General features: G+C 53.7%; 1 protein-coding gene across 4 annotated transcripts in view; it reads right to left on the reverse strand.

The window, feature by feature from the left end:
* Positions 1 to 1,170: 1,170 nt before the first annotated feature.
* LOC132909082 (POU domain protein CF1A) overlaps positions 1,171 to 22,780 on the reverse strand; it is a 36,713-nt gene continuing 15,103 nt past the window's right edge. The window contains exons 2-3 of one of the 4 annotated variants that reach the window (XM_060963668.1): positions 13,233 to 13,426; positions 1,171 to 1,672 (exon numbers count right to left, since the gene is read on the reverse strand). The gene's annotated coding sequence lies outside the window, so the exon portion shown is untranslated. Of the gene's footprint in view, positions 1,673 to 11,205; positions 11,390 to 13,232; positions 13,427 to 22,780 lie in introns of those variants that run through there. The other 3 variants (XM_060963667.1, XM_060963671.1, XM_060963669.1) reach the window with 3 other exon arrangements.

Here is a 22,780-nt window from a genome sequence, read left to right on the forward strand (position 1 = left end):
CGGACGTTGGACGTTGACGCGCAAACCAATTCGAACCGTTAACGCGCGGTTCGTCGAAAAATTCCTGCGAACGTAGGACAACGGCGAGCCGTTATGTACGCGAAAAGCAGAAAACTTGTCAACGGCGCGGTGTCGCGCAGGTACCGCGAAACCGACGCACGTGTGCGTTCGTTCAGGTAAGGCTACCATGTGGGTGCGACTGCAACTGCGAAGTTAGGTCAGCTAGGTGGAATTCTGACGCGTATGGGTCAGAAGGCGCGACACTCCTTTCCAACTAACGGAGTTTAACGCTGCTCGAAAAGTCGTGTCGTTCGCCGGCAGGCAGAGATATTCGGCGGAAATTTTAATCGACGCGGCACACCCCGTGACTCGACCGAACTCGGTCTCGCGCCACATTACGAAAGGAAGGGGCCTCCGTTATTAAAAACCGAATCGATCGAGTCGTTGTTGATGCATTTCGCTCTCTACTTACCTCCGTGGTAAGCCGTGGCGCGGCTCGATCGGCCCGTCATGAATTTTAACGAAATCTCTTTATTATTTCCCGATATCGGAACGAAAGTCCGGCCGGTTTATTAAATGAAAACAATTACGATCGGGGCTATCCGCGATTCCGATTTTAACGAGCGATTCTTTGTACGTGGGAAATTGAATTTGTTTGTTCCGGGAGGTGGCGACGTCGCTGGAGAAAAAAATCCAGCCACCACTAGCCGGGCCTTTGCCAGGTCTAATGAAATTATTGGAACGCTACGCGTTTCCGTTCTTCCCGTTTGCCACCACCGAGCTATAATCGTTCGCTCCGATCGTCCCTTAATAGACGAAATTAATCGAAACGCGTTCACTCTGCAAACGCTTCGATTCGACGAGCTCCAGCGACCTCGTGGTACATGGAACTCGAGCTCGAAAACGAGCTGCCGATTTTTACACGGTGACGTACCAAGGCGTCGTCGACGTCTTTCCACGGTTTGACGGGGCATGAAACGTTGCGCGGATAACGAGGCTGGAACAGCACGCATTCCGCCAGGATTCCGGACTCTGACAACCAGTATTTACGATCCGAGGTTAATCTCTTCGAGAAGCAAAGTCGAATCGATCTTTGGTCGATCCATCGTTTGTTCGAAAGATGACGGGTCGGTTGGTCGTTGTAATTGAAAAATAAAACAAACACGAAGCAACGTTGTTACAAGTATATATTTGAAAGAAACAATTTTACACAGACACTTTAAGGTACAAGTTTTTTCTTTTGTTTTCCATAGAATCGCCGTTACGATAAACGTGGCGAAAATAAAAGTGCGAAGAAGGATCGAAAGGGTGAAGAGGACGCGTCGCATCGATCAGCCGATCGCCACGAAATCTCGTATCGCGATTCGCCGTGGTCGTTTGGACCGTGTCCTGAACAGGTCGCGCAGTTGCGCGACGTTTGCGCAAAAAATTATATTAAATTATCACTCGACAAATTAAACAAATTTCACCGCTGCGTGTACGCTTCATTCCACGCGGACGTACGAGCAAATATTACGTCGATAAACATAGCCGCTTCTGAAAGGATTCGCTGTGTCTCGTAGCGTCGCGTAAGGTCGCTCTTCAGTCTCCGCTACGCTCTCTCTCTCTCTTTCTCTCTCTCTCTCTTTTCCTTCGTCTCTCCCTTTAGTCCATCGCCGGGACTCCAGATGTCCTGCGAACAGAAAATTATCGGATCTAAGCAACGCGACCGTATCCTTATCGCGCCGTACTTTCCGACTTTCTGTACCCGCGAGAAGATTTAGCGCTGCGGCCGAACGATACGAGCGTCTTGACATCTACCAAACAGACGTTGCGCAACTCGTTAAAGACCAAAGTGTGTAAGTAAGTAGCGCGACGCAGCGGTGGCGTTGCGTCGGTAGTGAAAGATCGCGAACGCGGCGAGGTCGGAGAAAGCCGGTCGAAATAGGCGTGGAACGATCGTCGACCGAAAGAAAATGTCCAAACGGCCAACGACGAGGATACTTTTTCGCCGATAGAAGGAATTCCTGTTCGGCGATCTTTCGACGCGGCGGTGTGCGTGAATGCGTGTACGAGGTACGAGGTTGCGAATACAAACGTCGCATAGGCGACGATCGACGTGAGTCGGCCTCTATAAATAGTCGACCGCTGTGCTGCGAAAAATCACTGTTTTTACGATAATTACCGTCACTTAGTGGCCCTGCTCCTTTCATCGCGTCTCACCGTACGTCCACGCGCGTTGCCACCTATCCGGTTCCCTACATCGCGTTCTCGAACGTCGGCCAACATACGCCTCTATCGTAGCTACTCTATCCGCTCTCTGCAATTAACGCGCCCGACCTTTTGTTCCGCTCGTTGGATACCGGCAGCGACATACCGGCGTATAAAAATCGAAACGGTAGATACGACGACGAGCCTTATCGCCGACCGACTTATGCTTTCAACCTACTTACGTCTGGTATCGAGATGTCGGAGACGGAGGATTCGCGAATCGGTTGGTCGATAGGCGAAGACCGACGTGTGTGGGCACGCGTGCTCGGATCGCAGAGGTCGAACGATATAGCAGTATTCGGCAACCGCTTCTGCGGCTGTTGGTCCTCGTTGCTGCACGAGGTCTCGCGGCCGGTTAGACCGGGGCCTCACTCCCCCTCGATTCTTCCTTCCCGTCTTCCATCTCGGTCCCTGACCCTCTCCTCTGTCTTTACCCAATTGCGTCTCTCTGCCCCTCGACGTCCAGGGCCCCGTCTCCGTTTCTTTCTCCTTCCGTCGTGGTGGTTCAAATAAGTCAAGCCGCTTTTATTCTCCGTCTCTCGGATATTCTTTATAGCGGCGGTGGCATCCCTAGGCCCTCGGCCCTCCCTCTTCGATACGTATGCCGTACGTTATGAAACGCAGGCAGCAGCGTACGGCGCAAACTACAAGAAGCGAACGGGTACGGGCGGCCCTCGTGTTCGGTCCCTTACTTATTGGACAGTTTACACGCCGTGCGTTTTCATGGCCCCCGGCGCACTTCGAATTATACGAGCTCGCGTCTCTCTTCCCTCGCCGATATTCGTATATCAACGAACACCACCGTTTCAGGGACACGCGGCCGCGTACCTAGTCTCGCACCGGCGATGCCAATTGGTCGTTTAATTTTCGAAAAACATCCTGTTAAACTTCGTTCCGCGAAAAATAGCTAGGAACGGCTGGGCCCGAGCAGCAGAAAAGGGCAGCAACAGCGGTGTTTCTTCCGTGGTGGTGGCAACGCGTCGGGACGGTAGGTTGACGGGTCTCAGGTAAGCGGTCCTGACGCGAGTCTCGTGAAATAGCGGTTAATAATATGCGCGCCAAGTTTATGTCGCCGGTAGATTCATACGTCATGGCTTTATTGTGACGCCTCGCTAAGGTCCGGGGATCCTCGTGAGACGACGTTTGCATAAAAATACGCCGGGTGATTGAGTACTTTAGAAAATTTAAAGGCTATAGATTACGAGCCGCGCGAGGGAAACAATGCTTTGTCACGGACGTCGAGCTGGCTTCCTTCGACGCCAACAGGGGTGACCATCGGGAGGAGCGTTGCGAGAAATTTTCGAGACGATTTCCGGGGTGGCGCGATTTCACCGTCGATTTCCGGCCGGACCACTTCTCCGACGTCACCGTCGTAATTTATCGAGCTCGGAGTGGCTCTAATATTCTCGTTTCGGCTATCGACCGCCTTAATCTCGATACTTCCAATTATGTCCGGCAAAGATGTCCTCGATACCCTGGAGAAAAGCCAGGATAGGCCAACCTCGAGAGCGAAAGACGTCGAACAATCGAGAAGGAAGAAGGAACGAAAGAAGAACGAAAGAAAGGAGGAGGACGGGGAGAAACGTAAAAAGAAAGAAAGAAAGAAAGGCAGGAAGAGATAGAGGAGGTTCCACCCGCGGTGAGATCCGGACGAATAGATGATTATCGGGCATATAGGAAATTGAAAGGGTGTCTAAGGAGGTGTCTAGCGAACAGTTCGCGGGGGCGGTTTTCTCGGCAGGGTGGCACTCGACTTATGGGGTCTTAAGGGTATTCGGACACCCACACGGAAAGATGCTCCTCGCCGATAGCCGCTGCCTACCTCGGATAATAGGTTCCACGGGTTTTCGAAGCACGCAGAAGCCACCTTCGTCTGTTGGATCGTCTTAGCTCTTGCCCCCCTCGCTCTCTCGCTCTCAATCTCTCTCTCGCTCTCAATCTCTCTCTCTCTCTCTCTTTTTTAGTTAGTCTCTCGGGCTACGTTCGAATCGAAGCGAGTCGAACCGAGCCGGGCCGAGCCACGCCGTACCGATCCGGCCGATCCAGTCGATCCGACCCGATCTTCCTTCTCTCTTTTCGTCTCGCGCGCACCGTCAGGTGCACACCTCTCTGCGTTCTTCGATCGCTATCTGCCAAATCACTATCAATCACTCGCCGATCCAGACACCGGCCGCCGCTCAATGAACCAACCTTCGAACCGATCCCCGCTAAGCCACCTTTCCTCTCGCGATAAATAAATCGGACTAGCGACTTTAACGAGCCGTCTCTCTTCCTTTCTCTTTTCTTCCGGGGGACAAGCTCGATTCAAGGAGAATGGTAGTGGAGGATCAAACGCGCGCAAATAAAAAGGATCACGACTTGCTCGATAACCGTCGAAATTTTGTTTGCTCGCTCGGCGTTGCCTGTACGCCCAGCTCGGGACTGGTTCGGCCGCTCCGCGAACTCTCGTTAAGCTTCACCGTGAAATTTGGCAAGTTGCTCGCTGCTCGTGGATCATCGATCATGCCGCTGATGGGCCTTGAAACAACGCGCGACCATATCGCTGACACGGAAGCCTCCGGCTAACCAGACCGAGCTCGTCAAATCGCAATTAGACGGACGATTTAAAAGAAATTTTTCATCGGGCCGACTCGCCGCGATTCTCGTTCGGCGGCGTGGCAAGGCGAGGCAAAGCGAGACGAGCGATCGAGGACGCGGCTGCTCGATTCGGGAGCGAGCCGCTGTCAGCGTGCTACGTAGCACGAGAGATCGTTGTAGCGGGCAACCGGTGCGCAATGGCCCGAGACCGGGCCTTTATTATCGTCGCGCCGATACTATCGCCACGCGATTTATAAACCATCTAAGTATAAGCGCCGCGCGACAGGAGCAAACCTTTGCCAATAACGCGCTTACCGTTAGGCGAACGGTCGCGCGCACCATACGCTGGACAAATGCGCGTGTCTTGCCCCCTCTCGATTAAATCGTTCGATCTTTCGATCGTTTGACATCCCGCTGAAAAAAACCGTTCTATTCTCGGACATTGCATCGACCTATGTTCAACGCGCGATTAGTAGACGGTCCGTCAACTAAGCCGTTCCTTTGCCGGGTGTGTGTCGCTCGAGAAAAGTCGTAGGCCGTTCTACGCAAGGGATAGCTGCTCCAGCCGAATTCCGCCGACTCGTTCAAAGCGTTCGAAGCGTCGCCCTGGGTCTCCCCTAGGACTCTCCTTTCGCCGACGAGGGTTAAAGCTGTCGCGGATTAGTCGCGAGGCGCTGGAACTCGCGGTAGCATCATAGTCGACTCACTCGAGGCGAATCCTACGTCGACGATAGACGAGATGCGAATTTTCTCGTCACCTCGAGCGAAAGTCGAAGGTAAATGGACGTGGTCGGTTTGGCAAGACGATCGTCGTTTATACATCGTATAATCCTCGAGATAGGATTACGGGTTAAAGAAACGTGCAAGATCGGAGGAAAAGATGTGTGGCAAGAGACCAACGTTATTCCCTAAAACCAAAGTCTCTGATCGAACACGAACTCTCCACGATACTCGTACGCACGACTTGAAAATCGTCCCTCCCCTTTCTCTTGCGTCTTCTCTCCTGATATGGACGCTCGTATCTGTTCGTTCGGTTACCAAACTGGACATAAATTAATCCCGTCAAACGTCCTCGTTCGTTAACCGGCCCGGGTCTCGACAGTCCCCGTACTTCTCTCCACGCTCCATGCCGCTAAGCAAGGTTAATCTTAACTTACAGGTATGGGACTTGCGTAAGCCTGTCTTGTTCTGCCATCCGACCGCTTCTCTTCGACCTTTCTGTTTCTCTTCGATTCGACCGACTGCTTCGACCTTTTTGCTCGCGTACGTTCGACGACGACGACGACGACGACGACGACGACGATTAAGTACGATCTGTCGCGACTCGCGCTTAGAGAATCACGCGATAAAAACGGGATAAGCAGGCGAAAAAGTGCCGGTCAGGGGAAGCGTTCTGGATATTTAAACCCGGCCAAACTTTCCCATCGAACGAAGCGACGTATCGAGACGCTAAGCCAAGGTTTAAGACTCGACTTAAATCCGATGCGAAAGTGATGCAACCGGTCGCAGCTGCTCGATTACCGTTTTACCCAAAGTACGTCTAAGGATACCGCGCGTTACCGGTTCCACGGGACGAGCCTTATCGGGCGATCAATCGTGATCGCCTTCGATCGATCGATCGTTGGATCGCGTCGCCGAACGACTGTTCCCGCTAATGACTGTGCGGATCCTTTCGAAAAAAACCTACCTCCCGGCTCGGGGATTTGCGACTAACGAACGCCAGACAGTTGGAACGCGACGCAGCCAAATGCGTTTCACTTTTTTCCACGCTTACCAGTTGCCGTGTATTCGATGCTGTCGCGAATCTGCGATTCGAAGGTCGAACGTCTCCGTGTGACGAACCGCGAAACTCGTAATCGTTAACTGCATCGACAACCATCCTTTCGTTTCGTTTCGTTTCGTTTTGAGCGAGATTCGAACGAGATTCGTCGCATATCGCGAATACGAGGGATCTCGCATCCCCTGTGCCATCCTGCAGTCTCTGAGTTACCGTGCACCGACTATAAAACGATACTGCTCCGTGGCCGTCAGAATTAAACGGACCCGCGAAAGAGGGTTAAACTTCCGCGAAATGTCGTGTCCGCTCGGTCGAACCTCGGCGTCCACTATTTTGGCATTCGGTGAATCGTCGAGAAAGTCTGACCGCGTCGAGTAGCTTCGCGTCTCTGCGACTGCGGAGAAAAAGGGAGCGAAATATCGGTTGGCTCAGGCACTTTCATCCCTTCGTGATCGCCGTGCCGGCGGATTCGAGCTATTCCGCCAACTCCCCGAGGTTTCGCTACGGCGGGGTGTCTCGCGATTTATGCAAAATGGAACGCAGCTCCCTCGGGAGCTAGCCAGCAACGCCGTTCGACCCTCTACGCTCTACGCTATAACGCGTGCGAGGTTCGCGGCAGACCCCTCGGTGCCAACCCACCGATTTCTTTCTACGCGTTGGTACTCGAGAAAGCTCGATCGGCCCCGGAAGGGCCCCCCTTCGCCTCGCTATTCGCATACGTCGTTCGACGATCTCGAACCAGCTGCACCGAGACACCGCTTTCACGGAACGCGTTTTCCACCTCGCTCGTCTTCGGCGACTGAATTTCTCCGAGGCAAGTACGTACGAACGGCAATTACGCGTTTCGGCGTCGATCGTCATCGACGGGGGGGAGGCTGGAGAAATTCGAAGGGACGCGATTCGGAATTCACGCAACGTTCGCGGCGATGGAAGATCGCGCAACGTTCGAAGGGTGTCGGAATAAATAGGCACTTAGAAGCCGGATGATCGAGGGACCGTGGATCATTTAATTTAATTACTTGCCGGGGGTTAATAGCGGAGATAAAGATGGCTACACTCGTGCTGGATATTATAGAGCGTGGCCGAGAAACGCGTTCCACGCTCGACCCCAAATATAAATCGTGCCTGTGCCGCGCGGCACTCGCGACAAATACGGCAAGGGACACCCTTCCGAAATCTCACGTTTGCAAAACTGCCGTTCTACTTAATTTCCAGCACCGCTTTGCCTCGTCGCCGCACGAATATCGGCCACCGTGACCACGATTCGCGCGTTGCACGAGCAAGAGAAGTCTCGTCACGCGAGAACTCGCTCGAAGCTTGCCGCGGAGAGAAGCGTGGCGTAGCGACGCGGTGTCTCGAGCATCAGGGTGGATGTAATTTCATAAACCGCAACTGTTGCCGCTATTCGGTTCGAAAGGGGGCACACGACTAACTGTTACGAGCTCGACCTTCTGCTCTTAATCGAGGATTCTTCTTTCCCCTCGGTTCGACGTCCGGATTTTCCAATTTCCCAAACAGTTGGCGCGCGTCGCGTCGCGTCCCGTCGCTCCTCTTTCTGCATTCGTGACGAAGGAACGCGATCGTTGGAGCTGTCGGTGGAAAGGGCCGGCGCGAACGAAAACTTTGACCGAAAGTATTCGTAAGCAAACTCGTAGGTCTCGGCGCGTGCTACGAGAGGCTTCGACGCCTCTCCTTGGCTCTCGGTTAGGTCGCGCGTTCGGTAATTTCGATGGGCGGGCATATTAACGATATTCCGATGATACGTTGGGTCGTCGAGACGTCGGGGGAGACAGAGGGCGGTCCGGGGCGCGGGGGCCGGCAGGGGGGATGGTTCGAGCCGCGGATGTCTCCGGCATTGTATGCAGATGAAGAAGGCAGGGCGACAATGACTCGGGATGTCGGGGCCGAGGACCCGTTCGTTTTGAACCGAAAGAAACTCATCCGGCAGGAAAGGGGGTCCTCCTTTGGCTCGTGCTTGCCACCACCGTGCCCTTCTCGCCTCTGCTCCTCCTCACCTGCCCTCCATCCATCCAGACACGCTCTTACGTACTACGTATCCATACATTAACATGTCATCATCGCGTGGAAACCGAGCCGATCGAGCCTGCCCTCCTGCTTCTCCACCTTCTTCTTCTATTCCTTTTCCTCCTGGTACCGTGGTCGTGGTCGTGTACGCGCCACGAGCGACGCCCCCTGCGAGCTCACGCGCGCTCTTCCAACTTCTAACGAAGGTTCGCGTAGGCGTCGATCGTCGAACGCGTTTACGAGGTTTCGCGAGGAACCTCGTGACCGCGTGTTCACCGAACGAAGCTCGGCGAAGAATCGAAAAGTCGAGGGAAGGAAACGTTCGGGATACGGTGGACGAGACAAGTTCGGTATCGCGCGCGAGGGGAATTCGAAGCACGGCGAGCTGGTCGGTCGATATGACTCGGAGGGTTGTCTGGCAGATACACGTAGACGTGTGCGAAGGTAGCGCGGGCCGACGACGACGCGGTGGCAGGCGAAAGGTAGAGACGGGACAGGGGCGTCGGTGTTGGTGTAGGAAGAGCTGGATTGGTAAACCGGTCACGTAGTGCTCGGCGATGAATGGACCCGGCGAGTCGAGGCCAGAGTCGGGAATTGGCTACTGGGCATACCTCGACCACCTACCCCACTGCGTCAGCTTTAGCCACCCCACGGCAACGTAAAATTACAAAGAGGTGCTCAAACTCGGGGTTTCTCGCGCGCGTCGATCGTCACGCGAAATTGCCTCGTCGAACGGCCGAACGAGTTTCGTCGCCTACCCAGATGCTCCTTTAACCGTCGTCTTTGGAATCCGCCGAGCTTGCACTTTCGCCCTCTCCCTCCCTTCCTCTTACCGTTTTCCCTCGTGTCCGTGAATTACTCGCGAGCAGAAGGGTACGCGGCCGCGTTCGTTGAAACGACGATCGACCGACCGACGAAAGGATAACCGACGTCGCGCGTACGCGCAATCAGGATTCCATTTGCGAAATTCTCGAGGGTCCGTCTGCTCGTTGTCAGACGGTCGAAACGATCCTTGGACGCGGAGCAACCGCAGCGCGCACCCCCTTATGCAATCCGAGCCGTGCCTCTGATCTGCCATAAAGTCATTTCGTAACCCATCCCGAGGGTTAAGTACCCTCGAGTCCCAAATCCCGAGTTAAGCGAGAACCCGGCGTGTTTCGAGCTTCGCGACACGATCCTTCCGCGCGCCATTTCTTCGCAACTTTTCTATTTTCCAGCGGGTTTGCTTTTCGAGCGGAGAATCGAACACGATAATCCGCCTTGGGCGGAAAGCTGCGAGAGCGACGGAAGAAGCGCGAAACGAACAAAAGCGAGGGAAGGGTGACAGTTGGGCCGAGATTAAAAAATAAAAGCTCGTTGTAAATCAAACGGCTTGTCAACGAGCGCGGCGGCTGTGCCGGAGAAGGTATCTCGCGCGCGTCGGAGGAACGAGGCGGACGCCGGGCGAAAACCCTTTCGTTAATTGCGCATCGCAGATGCCGACCTTTGCAGCCGCTCTTTACGAGCTATTCTTTCCCTCGGTACGCGCCCAACGACCCTAGAAAAAATACCAAAGGATCGAGCTTCTTCGTGCAGAGCGTAAGTTCGCGTCGTAAGCTCCGAAAGTGGCTCTCTTTCCGCCGATTACGACTACCACGTCGCCTCGTAATCGTAACGCGTTTGCGTCTCGTCGCCCAGTGACCGATATTCGTAAAAAAAAAAAAAAAAACGGAACAAAAACAAGGAAGAAAATTAATTAAGGTGAATATTATAATTTGCGAATTAATTTATAAATGAAATCGTTTAAAAAACAGAAAATCTGGCTTCGAAGCGTTTCATTAACGATGGAAGAATTATTTAGATGGCAGGTGCAATTTGTGCGATGAATCTTTCTCTGTTGCATACGAAGTACTTTGTTGGTATGGTAGTTGAGTTAGTCGGTTCTGTGGACTGGAAGTCGTAAACATGCTTGTCGACAAAAATTTAAATTATAGTTCCGCTATTTTTCGACCAGCGATGTATCAAGTGTCCATAGAATAAATGCGGAAGAATTTGAAAAATGTACTTACGATACAGCAGAATTACACGTAGAACATTATGTATGGCATTTCGTGATCTCAAACTGTACGTAAAGTATTATAATCGACGATGTCAAAATTGTAAGGTCCGTTCTTATTTCCTATCGAACTGACCGTCGAAGCAAGGCATAAGGATATTGAAAGATTTCGAGAAAATAAGAGGAGAAGGAATGCAAATATGAAAGACCTGTTTCATAATATATTGACGTGGGATTTTTCATTGACAATACAGGCATAATGCTCGATGATGACGTTAAATGAACGAAACGAATGAAATGAAAATGGCAGATCCTACTACGAAGAATAAGAGATATTCTATTATTTATCAATAAAACAAACTTTCGAGTAATACTGGTTTTTGAGTAATTTTTTACAATAATCGATCACTGTCCGTCTCGTGCATATTTTAAAGACTCGAGACGATTAATCGCATGACCGGCAGCTGGCCGAGAACGCGTAGACGAGGTTCGTCGTACATTCGCACACACGCATCCTAGATGGTTAAACGAACAAAAGACATTTTACATAAAATAATGTATTTATTGTAATACCCCACTTCGCTACAGCGATTAACATTGATTTAACACAACTTATACCGTAATTCTATATAATTATGCATTTCCACACTGACACGATGCGCCTGGCTGCGACAGGACTCTGGAACGATCGCTTGCAGCAGCACGCTACGAGACAAATCTGTAAGCTGCAACATCACAAGCAAAATCCTCTTAATGTCATCATCCGTAAACATTTTTCCGAAATTTGACCGTCGTCGCTCGCGTCCGAGGATACGGGGCTTCCAGGTAGACGATACGCGAATAGTAAGTAAAGAGTAAGCGTGTGCGGGGCACAGAGTTGGCCAGCTACGAGTCTGAGATAGCCTTCCGGGGGTCCCGAACGGTCCCCGGGTATCTTTAAGCAGAGATCTCTTCTTCCCAGCGAAAGCTGGCGAGGAGGAAAGGGACGGAGGAGGAGGCCAGGGAAACGTTATTAATTGGCTACACGATAAAACAGTGTTAGTCCCCATTCGCTGTCCTTCGCCGGACCCCCCCTGGCTACTTCTGAAGATATGGGGCCACGCGACTCGGAGGCAAGGATACGCACACGCGTGTCCACGTATCCGCGCCTCTGCCGCGTATCTTCGTGTCGGAGGTGCCGGGTGTGGGAGACGTTCGAGGAAGAAGAGAAACGTCAGCCGATTTCGACATCGGTGTTTTCCGCCATCCAATTGAAATTTCGCGAGATACCGACGTACGTCGACGACGAGACATCCGACGAGAAGGCAGAACGGTTCGCGTGGATAAAAGACGATCGGCGCTCGGTAAAAGGATCTTCGTTACGATTCGACGCGATCGATTCTTACTGCGCCGTTGCTTTTCGTAGCTCGCGAGAATTTCTCCGGCGTCGAGAGAATATTTTAATTTATAGGTCACTAATTAAGTGGTAGAGAGTCGAGTGGCGCGCGAGGTAATTAAATTTGGCGCAGAACGAGCGAGAGGAGGAAAGAAACGCGAAAATACGAAAGGATTCCTCGGTTCGCTACCACCCCTGCCACCTCTGTTTCTCTATTCTCTCCTTCTCTCTCTATCTCTCTCTCTCGCTCTCTCTCTCTCTTTCTCTCTTTCCCGGTTCCTGTCCGCGTGGTTGGCGCGCGTTCGTTTTTTGCTCGTTTCTCGGTTACAACGCAAATGCCTTGGACTTGCTTCCTCCGATCTCCCCTGATTCTCCGGTTCGCTCCTTCTCGATTTCTCTACTACCTGAGGATCGGCGGATCCTTTGCGTCGCTCGTTACACAGTCTCCGGTGTCGATGGGGTATATATATCGCGTGTGTTTTGCGTTTCATACCCCTATCGTTTCCTCTCGTCTTGCTTTCTCTCTCAGCGGTACGTCGCAGTTTCTCCCCCCGTCTGTTCGTTTTTTTACAATCGTTGTGCGTGCATGTCGGCCGTTGTTGCCGTTGCCATCGTTGTTGTTGATGTTGATGCCGATGCTGATGTTGTTGTTGTTGTTGTTGTTGTTGCCGTTGCTGTTGTCCCTCCCATGGACAAGGGAGCGAGCGTATGAGCGCTATAGGCCATAAGGGCTAACAAGGCGATTACTCATGCCTCCCATAAGAAGAAGTTACAAGCGGGTTCGAAGGTTTATTGCGGCAAATGGCGAAATTTGTACCTTGCTAACGATCGACCGTCTTTTTTGCTCCTCTGCATCGCGGCCCCCCTCGCGGCCGACCTGTCCTCTCCGCGTCCACCCACCCCCATCCCTGTACCGGGTCGCTCGTACACGGACTCGTTCTAGTCGACTCGATGGTAATAATTAACGAATCGCAACGAGTTGATCCACGATCCCGCGACTGCCGATTACCCTTCGCCTTCCAATCGTAAATCCCCCCGCGGCACGGCTTCGAGAACGCTCGCTTCCATCCGCATCCCCCGTGTACGACCTTCTTCGCGTCCACGATCCCGCTTCCTTTTTCTGCAATACGGTCTTTCTCTAAAGGCCGATGGCAACCGAACTGCGCGTAGAATAAGAGAAACAGCTGTCTTACCTCGAATCCGAAGAGAATGAGGGCGGTCCGAGGGTCTGGATCGCGAGCAATCGGCGGACCGCTCGTTCCGCAGGTTCCAAGTGCCGCGAGGACCGTCGAAAATCGAATCCCGGAGGACGACCGCGATGATACTCGGTCCACAGGAGGGATCCACGGGACGATCGACGATCGACGACGATCCACGAGGCAGGAAACTGCAATTTGGTAAAGTGGTGCCTTAGCTTGGGCTCCGTGGGCTGTCGGTGTTGTGGCTTGTCGAGGTTGAAGTCGCGGGGCCACTTTCGGCCCATGCTCCCCCCTCTACCCGCTCGAACGCAGCCCACCCCTTTCCCGACCGGTCACCCTTCGGCATGCCCATCCTGCCGATGATCTCTCTCTCCCTCTCTTTCTCTCTCTCTCTCTCTCTCTCTCTCTCTCTCTCTCTCTCTCTCTCTGGACTGGCCCACGGCAGCCCGAGAACTCCGCCGAGCTCTAATTAGATTTTAAGTGAGAAATTGAGCCTGCCGGCAATTTTAAGGAAGCCGAACGCGCCGCCTTGATTAATATCATTATGCGTGTTCACTCGTTACATAGTTGGGCCTCGATGGAATTCCCGGATCCGGAGAACCTCGGCCACAAAAATTTCCAACCAACCACGGACCAACTCGCGCTGTGTCTTCTCGATGACGCGATACGGATTAACGAATCAGTTGCGCGCATTTTTTCCTTCGATTTATTCGCATCCGAGGGGATCTCAGGGTCGTACGCGATTGTATTTCTCTCGAGATACGTGATACGATAAGAAACCGCGTTTAATGCCGCGCTAACGACGTTTCTTGCCGTGACTGATGATTTCTATCGTGCTATCGAACGGTAACGAGCAGCACCGCGCGCCCCTCCCCCGCGAAATTACGGAAAGAGTTAGCTGCTCTAATCCGTCTTGCCTCGATTACCAGTTTTCCCCGAAGCAGCCGCTGCAACCGCTCGGTGACGGTCCTCCCACCGTCGCGACACAACCGACGTGCAATTAACGTAATCCGATCGATTACACGTTAGGTTTCCCGTGGTTGGATAATAGCCACGATCGGAATTATTAGGACATTAGCGACGCTAAGTGGCCGACCCGATAATGAACGCTCGCCTGCATTAATCTGCATCCGTGCTGCGCGAGAAAGACGTTCGAGAGCGTAACTGCCAGCTCATTTTCATAATAATATTCCGGAACTTTCGATCGCGTTCAAACAATCTCGAGGACGTTATGCAAACGGACAAACCAACGAAACGCCAACGTAAACGTCGAACGAACGAACGAAAGAACGAAAGACGTAAATAAAAGCGAGCCGAAACTGCGTTTCACAGTGTAGTCCGGAATTTTCGCGCGTTAGCTGCACGCAGTGTAAACAAGGACTCGTTGTACGGTGTTTCCCGACTCGGGAAATCAGCTCTCCGCAATTCGCTCGTATTTCCGTTACGGGCCACGGGAGCTATTAATCTTCGCGGTCGAGGGAAACGCGACGTTATTAATTTAAATGGCCGCGACGAAGAACCCGTCGTAAATAAAAGAATCAGCAGCGCCTCCACCACGAGAAGATGAAAAATCTTCTCTCCCACAGCCCAGAGCGATCGGAGCAGGCGGTCGGTGCTCGACTCGTTCGAGTCAACGAGCGTCGCCGGTTGGACGACGTTGATCGACCAGCGAATTCGTCAACCCTCCGAGCGAACTTAATCCTCGTCCGCGTGCGTGAGCGAGCGAGTGCGTGCGTGCGTGCGTGCGTGCGTGCGTACGTACGTGCGAGCTGCCGTTAGAGACAAAACCGAGGCGACGCGATGCAAAGCGACGGTTAGGATGGCCGGTGGCGTGTCTAGCGACTTCTCCTCTGCGGGCAACGGTCATCCTGGACCGTTCAAGGAGGATGAACTCGATTCGAAAACTGGATTCCAATGCGGCCTGAAAGAGGCCGAGGCCGAGCTAAAAACCGGCGCGATTCCCTTCCGGAGGGAAACATAATAGCCAGCTAGAAACTAGAACGGTGGCGGTCGTGCGAGCGCAGCAGAGCCAGCGAAACGAGGTAGGAGAAAAGGAAGAAGAGGCGCGGCGAGGGATTCCGCGACGGAAAGTAAACGCGATAAAGCAGCGAGGCCGAGCTCGGCGTGCAGACGTGCAAGCAGGGGGCCGTCTGGTCGCGAAATCTCGAATCGATAACAAGACAAATTACGCGGGTACTGCTATAATTAAAGTTGCAGTAGATGCGGTATCCAGCGGCGGTAGGCAACGGACCGGCGATATCTTCGATCGCGCAGAATCCGAGTGCCGTGTATCCGCGGTCGCGTCGTGTCGCGTCGCGTCTCGTTGTCGCGATCGCGGGACAAGGAACGAACGGTGCATCGACTCGTCCACTCGGCCTGTCTTTCGGTCGCTTGGCTTTTTCCGAGAACGGATCGGCGGATAGTGGGTACGCGACGGTCGTATCGGTGTCGCGAAGCTGGTTCACGGGCCTAGTATCAAGTCATCAGAGAGGCAGCCGACCGGTGGAGAGCGAGCAGCGAAAGAGGCAGAGAACGATCGCGACGAGGCGCGTTCTCGTCCGATGATAAATGATACGCTGAAACGTAGTAGGTAGCACCGAGGAACGAGTCCGCCGATACGGCGCGAAACTTCCTCCCCGCTGGGGTAACAGCCAGCCGGGGAAACGGCCAAAGAAACGAAGACGGAGGAAAGAGCGATCGCGCGGGAGAAAAAAGCCGAGCGAGAGAGCAGAACTGGCCAAAGAGCGGTCCTCGTCCGGTCTTGCGCGTCGCAGTAGCGACCGGTGACCAGCAGCAACGGCAGCAACAACAACCAGCGCGGACCAGTGGCCAGTGAGAATCCTCCGAGCACTCTCGCGAGTCCCGAAGGCTAGAACTCCTAGGGAATTCAAGCAAAACCGGTCCAGTCGGATCCGGAGCACCCGCTGGTCAGTCCAGGCTGCCTACTATCCACTCTACTACCTGGTCTCTAGCTTCTCTGTCGCTCTCGCGAGAGAACACGTCTCTACTCTCTAGGAGAACCTTCCTTCTCTCTGTGTCCGATCTCTTCTCGAAAAATTCTCGGCCGCGAAACTGCGTAAATACACGGGTCGATTCTTGTACGGGCGCGCGATCCACACACCGAACGAGAGATTTCGTCGCGAAGAATCGGTCGAGAGAAGCCAGAAGCGAGACACCTGCACGTGGCCGCGAACCAACTCCGCTTCCAATCGAAGGTCTCTCTACGTTTCGCCGTTCTGTATCGAACGGCATGCGGTAACAACGTCGCGAGATATTATCTACGCGAGGAGAAAAAGTCGAGCGTCGTGGACGACGATGACGCGATCAGGATGGAACGTCGTCGTCGTCGTCGTCGTCTTCGTCGTCGTTGTCGTCGTCGTAGCCAGCGTTGTTGGGTCACGCCTATGACGAGTCATCGCGCGAACCACCTAAGGACACCTGCCCTGTCTCTCTCTCTCTCTCTTACTTTTTCTCGCTCTTGATTCGTCTTACTCGAGAGACCGGTACGAACCGGTGGCTGTCGACGCGGCGACAAAGACTACGCGGCCACCGGGTTTCGCGTTGACCTACGACCCTTCCGACATCGATCCACCTCGTCGATCCGTCAACATTAAATTCTATCACGAAAAGGTGTGTAGCGTGGCGCGCACGTGGAGTCCCTGATTTCGGTGCGACCGTTCGCTCCCGTTGTCGCCTCCCATTGTTGGATTCTCGCATCCCGCAGCTTTCTTTCTCTCTCGGAAATCCTACACCGCGCGTCGTTCTTTCCAGCGTAAACGCAGCGGAAATCGTATACGCTCGGTTTTACGATAATCGCGAGCGCGACGTCGCTGTAAAACTTTGCCGATGCCCGGTCTCGAGAACGGTCGTTACGCGTATCGCTTTACAGCGACGCTCCGTTTCGCGACAAGCGACCGCGCGTTATCGCTTCCCGTTAGCGGAGAAACGCGTACAGCGCACGCGGACCAACCGTTCCATTCGCCTCTCGCTCGCGTCGACGTTTGTCACGGTGTCTTAATAACTTCGCCGACTTTACGGCGTTGATCACGGCCCGCGAATCGATAACTGGCACGTATCCAGTTCGCCTTGTGAAAACGGCATCGAGGTGAAAACGCGTGCTCTGCGATCGTCGCGACGATCGTCGACGGTTCGCCATCGTCGAGGAAGAGCCTTAGAACAGGATAAACGGCGAGATCGTCCGGCGTGGTATACGTTCCACGGACCGGCGGCACGTACCGCGCTTCGATACGACCGAGATCCGAAAAGGATCGTGCCCAACGAACATGCTCGAAGGATTACGTATCCCTCGGAGCTCACCTTCGGCATTCTGGACCCGACTTCTTCCTACTCTCGTCCGTGGGCTTCGTCACCGGCACAGACAGCCGAGACTCGTGCGTGAAAGTTCACGTGCCGTTTCTAAACGCGCCACGAAGCCTCGTTCCTTCTCTCGTCCCGCGTCTCGACCGCGCCCTATCAACCTTTCCTATTCGATCTTCGCTACGAAGGGTTCTCGAGTCTGGGTCCTCGACTTTGCGCGTTTGTCGACCAAGGTCGACCAAGGCGCGAAAAGGAGATTTCCCGTTTCGGATAGAAACGGACTCGATCGTTAGTCGATGGCGGAAGAGGGCCAGAGCAACGGAGAAAAAGGCAACGAGGGGAACGAAGGTAGAGTAGGGGAGAAAGAGAGAGAGAGAGAGAGGGCAAACAGCAGAGAAAAAGAAGGGCGCGTATCGAGATCGGATAGTTGGGTTGGCTAGCGTGTGCGCCGGTTTTCCAGTTTCGTCCGCCAGCCGGATTACATTCCCGAGATCTTAACGAGACGTAATTACACGGCGAAAGGTACGAAGCGACAGATGCCTTCGGAATATAGCTACTAACACGATAATTGCCGCTATTACGGTCTGAAACGTCGTATTTAACGGCTAAACGCCGTTCGCCTGCTAATCGTCCGGAGAAGCCCCATTGATCGATTGGAATTGATATCCCGTTTTACACGAATCCTTCGTCTCTCTGCACCCGCTTCCAGCTCGAATCTCGTCGTACGTAGTCGTCCGAGCTTTTCTCCGTACTTTCGTTTTTGCCCGTTCATCGAAAACGCGTACGACGCGGTTACGTTGGCTGCAGCGACACTTCGTTTCGTCGTCGTCACGTGAAAGACGCCGCCTGAACGAGGCGACGCGCGGGAAATGCGTTTACCTGGCCGTTGGCTGCGTGTAATCCTGTAAGCGCCCCTTATTACGCTTCGCGCGGCCCATTGTCGTTCCATCTTAACTTCTACGGATTATAAACTATTTCCTGCCGAGCATTAACGTTTTTGTTGCGAGTTTTCCATCCAGCTCCTGTCGGCTCGGCTGTCGCGAGTCCGGTCTCCCGCTGCGCGTGGCCTCGCTCCCGTTTCGCAGATCGCACACGAAACCCTCGACTGTCTCTCTTGCTGGAAACGACCGCGTCGACGAAGGTGAACGTTCACGCGTCCTCCCGTTCGCAAACGCTCGGATTCGCGTTCGCAATGTCATCCGCGGCGTGCGTCGCCGCCGTCGCAGCCTCCTACGCGTCGCTCCGCGCCGCTTCGCGTTTCGCTCGCCAGGTAGCCGAAGCAATTTCGAGAATAATAAATAATCGCGCGGCTGCTAAGGCTTATCGCGCGACACCGCGAAAAAAATACTGCCAACTGGCGTATCTTTCGCTTTGGAGCATGGCTGGCCGATGCACGGATAAACGCGGATCCATAATTCCTCTTTCTCTTTTCCCAACGCGCGTACCATCCGTAATTAATGAACACCGTGTAGAATAGGGAGAATTATTGCTCGCTTACGGGCGCGCGCGAGTTCTTTTATGAAAGGGCCCGAGATTGAAATCGTGCCCACGGATGCGCCGCTCCCGCGGAATTTATGCTCGGTCCATAAAACGGAGAAAGGAATGCGTCACTGGACACATGTCGCGCCACCGGTCTTCCGATTCGACGCAACAATGTCGCCTCGTATTTATCACCGATGCGAGCCGCGGAATAAATTGTCGTCGCTTTTAACATCGTTCCGTTGGTGCTCGTGTCTCTCTGCAAAGTTTTCAAGATATCGCATTGTCCGGACGAAACTTTTACTCGACCCTGGCGATCTAGCAGCCACCGAGAACGGTCGCAGCCCCGTTCGTATCAAAAATCGAGAAAGCATCGACGTGACAAATTTTATAATCGCTACAAACACGGGAATTTAAACGCGTGATTATCGTTCTGTGTGTGTGTGTGTGTGTGTGAAATGGTTAATTCTACAATACCTAGTCGCGGATAGCGTGTAACGATGCATGTTCTCGCTGCGCACCGATGGTAAAGTTCAAGGCAAACTTCCAATAACTCGAACAAAGACGTTCAGCGGAAAAAAACGTGTGACGCAATAAAGCTCGGTGCGAAAAAAGAAGAGTGAAAAAAGCGGGAGCGCGAACTCGGGCGAACGTTTATGCGACAAACATGGCTATAATAACGACGACGCGATGACTGGACGAACAGGAAAGCGAACGGAAAACGCGAAAATCCCGCGAATACAGTGTCTCTTTTTTGAGAGCTGTAACACGAGCTGCGAACAAAAGCGAAAAACCAGCAACGGAGACGCTGCGCTCTGGAATCTCTTGCTCTCGTTTCTCTCCCTGTTCCGCCTTCCTGCAAACACCGCGTCTCTTTTCTCGCCTACCGTAGCCATCGCTAATACGACCGGACAACAATGCGGACCCGTCCGCATTGCACGCGTCCGACCGCTAATTCCACGCGTTTCTTTTTTTCGCCCCCAGTCCGTGTTGCTCTTACCGAGTCACACCCTGCCCTCGCCTCCTCTCTTCCGTCTCTACGCGCCTAGCTTCCCCATCTCTTCTCATCCCCGCCCCATCTTTTTCCCGTTCTTCGAGGCGCTCACCCTTCGGACAACATCTCGACCAACCGTCCCAGTGGCCGAGCCTGGAATTGGATTTCAGGAAGGACTTTTTGCCAGCTCCTTCCCATCTGCTTGGCACGCTTCCGTGTGTCGCGTTTACCAAATACGACGAGAGCTACAGCTCGAGAAAGGAAGTGGAAAAAACGAGATTCGTCTTCGATCGTACACCGCCTGCAAGAAAATCCCACGCGGCTGATCGAAAGGAAAGGCTGATCCGTGTCTCGAATCGACGAGCCTAAATCGAACCGACGCGAATCGCACGGCACGTTCTTCGCCATCGAACGCCGATTTCAGCGAACGTAACTCGATTTTCGGACAACTTTCCATCGGAGACGAGATCGGAACGAAACGGTCTCTAGCGGATCCAGCCGCCGAATTACGTTTGATGGACGATGGGATAGAAACGGTCGTACCGGTTTTTCGACAGCGGTTTCCACGATCACCGCTATCGGAGAGCTGTCGCTCGTGCGCGCTTTTTCCTCGCGAATTCCACGGCCGAGGAACGATAATCGTCCCCCGATAACGATCTAATTCGAGTTTGGCGTTGGTCCGAACGCCATCGGCTCGAGTTCTCGGTCACGAACCCGCTAGCTACGGCGATTGCCGAGCGGATCGATCGCTACTGCGACGAAGAAAGCGCGAGGAGAGCTTCGTTGGGAAGGCGTGGAGCATCGGTTGGAATATCGGGAAAAGGCGGTAATCGGTGAAACGCTCGGGAAACCGTTGCTCGATCGAGCAATTAAAGAGGGGACGCGCGACATGGATAGGATCCCGACGGGGCCAGAACCGACGTCCTCTGAATACGTAACGCGACGGCGGGAAGAGAGAGCGTATCGTCGCATCGAGCGTGTCGGTACACTAAATGCAGGCTATCGAGCTGGAGTTTCCCGCAGGTAAATATTTCGTCGGCGTGGCGTGGTTCGACTGACGGGGAGAACGGTCGTTAAATTTGTCAGCGGGCCCGTGGCCGGAATTCGTGCTCCGCAATCCCTTCGGGCCGGTATCGAACCGGCTTCGCTCCGCTTCACGGCGCTCTAGTTTATCGCGCCACCCGATACATTCGCTAGCTCGATAGCGCCGCTCCGCGCTTCCGACTCTTCGTCCCCCGCTCCCCGAAATTTGCATCGCATTTACATCCGATTGCGGCGCAACGCGGGCTGAAAGTGGCCCGAGAGATTCTACCCTCTCTCTCTCTCACACACACACACTCTCTCTGTCTTTCTCCCATTTCTGCCCTTCGAGGGTCAGGGACGCCACGGTCGCGTCTATGAATCGACCGTTGCCTATTTCGGCTAACCGGATCGCGTTCTCGAAGAGACGACACGGTGATCGCGAATCGCGGAAACACGACGATTAGACGACCGACACGGATACGGTAGAATTCGACGAAACGTCGTGCGGTACCGTCGACTCACCGCCTACTCGACGATCGAGCATTCCTCGGGATTTCCGAATGAGCGCTCAAGGTAAACCGAGAAGAGTCAGGGTCATAGGTGCTGTTACGTCGGAATTGAACATTATTTTCAGCGAGTGCCGGCCACTTAACTTGGGCGACCGCGTGTGTGCGCGTACGTGCGTGTCATAGGTCCTATTATCGCGGTCACTCGGTGCCGGACGGACCGACTGTACGAGTCTGCCAGCTAAAGTTCGCGCCGCAACCATTCGACCCATTTCGTCTTCCACCGGATAAGCCTAGAACGAGCTTCGCGGCGAAAATCGTGTCGGCCGCGTTCTTGTCTCTCGGCTCGTAGAGTTCGTCGATCGGCCGGAATCACGCGGACAACAGGAGCACTCGGTTTGAACGAACCGGTTAGCAGTCCCTTCGATCGAATCGAATTCCGATTAACTCGCGCGGCGACCGTTCGCGGTTTCCGATTTCTCGTTAGCGAGAACCCTCCAGCACCCTCGTTCGTTCTCGACCTTTGCTCGCGCGATAGAATTTCCTTCCGCGTTTGCTCCATCGAGTTCGTCGACGATGGGCGCCGGTATCGAAGGACGCGCTTCCGCGAAACGACGCGACCGGGAAGATCGCGCGCGATATTACGTTTCCACGCGGCCACGAAGAACGTCGTAGCGGGCGACCGGACTGATTCAAACTGCGCCAGATTTCCAGAAGGTTAAAGCGCGATCGACGCGTACGTATATCGAGTAAGTGAATTTTACGAGCGACGAATCGTCCGAACGGCGAGAAGCTGGCGAAACGATACGCGGCGTACGAGACGTAGATTCGACCGAGGAACAAACTGGCGATTTCTATCGTCTCGATAGAATCGATTCGTATCGCTTCCTATCGCTGAGTCGACACCTTCTCCTTGACATTTTCCCTCGACACCTACGGACAGGCGAGGTTGGTTCGCGGAATCCGGTCGCCGAGCGACGGACGCGAGGACGAGCCATAGAGTCGAACGAAGTCACGGTGAACAACGAAGTAGATAGTCGGAGAACGAAGTCGGGGGGTGACAGCGACGCGAGGAATCGCGTTCGACGGCGTTCGATCAATGGACGGCGAAGAAGGAAGAAACGGAGGATGCGGCGAGGCGAAAGTACGAAAAGAGCGCGCGTCGGCTCGATCGGGGCATCGATAAAATTGAGAATGCACGCGGTCTCCCGGTTTTAATGAAT

The sequence above is a fragment of the Bombus pascuorum genome, chromosome 7, assembly GCF_905332965.1.
Source record: "Bombus pascuorum chromosome 7, iyBomPasc1.1, whole genome shotgun sequence".
Classification (NCBI taxonomy): domain Eukaryota; kingdom Metazoa; phylum Arthropoda; class Insecta; order Hymenoptera; family Apidae; genus Bombus; species Bombus pascuorum.